This window comes from Pteropus vampyrus, unplaced genomic scaffold (genome assembly GCF_000151845.1).
Source record: "Pteropus vampyrus isolate Shadow unplaced genomic scaffold, Pvam_2.0 Scaffold391, whole genome shotgun sequence".
Classification (NCBI taxonomy): Eukaryota; Metazoa; Chordata; class Mammalia; order Chiroptera; family Pteropodidae; genus Pteropus; species Pteropus vampyrus.
The window spans coordinates 1,557,387-1,558,863 of NW_011889172.1; the positions used below are offsets into that span (position 1 = coordinate 1,557,387).

A 1,477-nucleotide genomic window follows, 5' to 3' on the forward strand; every position below is an offset into this window, starting at 1 on the left:
AGTAGGATGCACGAGTCTGATAGTGCTGGAGAATAATACACAATTTATAGGAAAGTTACATATGATTCTGCAGTCTCTGAACATTTATTTTATGTCTTGATCATCAGAAGCTTACTCTGTCCACACTTCTTTATAAATTTAACAGCAACATGAATACATGCAAAGTTATTCATTCATTTTTACCATGATCGCTTTAAATATTATTGCTCTCTAATAGAGCCTACAGTACTTTGAAGAAACAAGAGAAATGCTACAAATAAAAACCAACATTATTTTAATTACATCAATTCCTTGTAAGAAAAACTCTCTCATCTCCATCCTTATTACCTACCATTTAACTCAGCACTCCATGATGTACAGGGTCAAATCTACATGAAATTTTAATGAATAAAAACACAGTGAAAAACAGGAAGCTTTTTCTTCTATTCTTATCATCAAACATGAGAGTCTAGGTGACCTGTGGAAAGCAAACCTGTAACAAGGATCAGCTTGCCAGATTGGCCTAAAGTACTGTAGGCCATTTGAAGTAGCCAGATCCAGATGAGTAAATGAAAGTTTTCTTGTGAAGTAGTAGTACTTTTAACTTCTGTAATATTTATCACACTCAGTCTTCCCATTCTCTCTGTCCCACTTAATGGGACTAGAAAGTTCTTCAGAAGCTAGTGATCAGACAACTCAGCATAATGTGGCATGCTAATAAGGCATGATAACTTAGACCTCCAACAAAAATCCTATACATGAGCCTCAAAGGTGCTTCTCATCAGTTTTTAACACACAAGGCACACGTACAGAGATAAGGTAACAGAAGAGCTCTTCTGTCAAACCCTACCAATATACCTTGGCCCTTGCCGATGTGAAGGAACACACATTGGAGCTGCATATTGCAAAAGAATTCACTGGAGTCCACAATGGTCTGATGGACTGCTCATTATAAAATACATAAAGAGTTCTGCAGTGCTTCCCTCCAAAAGAACATAAAAGCTCCATTTTCTAATTTTAGGAGGGTGTTTCCTGACCAGATGCTCTAGAGGCAGCCCTCCCAACCTCTCATTTTTGAGCTCCCCTATGGTGCACAGAAGCATAACATTCCATCCCTAGATTGATGCCACTGTACACTGTCAAAAGGATATGAGTTTATTACTTCCATAAATGAGGTCTCTGGGGAGTAAGGCAGTCTTCTCACAGCATAAAATGATTTGAAAGAGCAAGGAAAAGCACGTGGACTTTTTTTTTTTTTTGAGGTTGTGGGTGGACTAAATGAGTTCACTCACAGGGCAGCAGCTTGCATGGATTCACTCTCCTGCCACTCCCAAAGGAGAAAGCATAAAGGCTTTCTTATCACCATGCACAGATGTGTGGCACAAGAAGGAGGAGAAGAAATGAGGCTTCAAGCTGTCAGCAATCAGTCATCAAACTGGAGTCAGAGACTTTTTTTTTTGGTCTGTCATATAGTGAACTTAGAAGACATTGTTCCCAA

The 1,477-nt window shown here is 38.8% G+C and overlaps 1 protein-coding gene across 1 annotated transcript in view; it reads right to left on the bottom strand.

Annotated features, from left to right (window-relative positions):
• Positions 1-1,477, bottom strand: part of LOC105305638 (zinc finger protein 791-like) — a 21,092-nt gene that overhangs the window by 5,187 nt on the left and 14,428 nt on the right. The window lies entirely within an intron of this gene.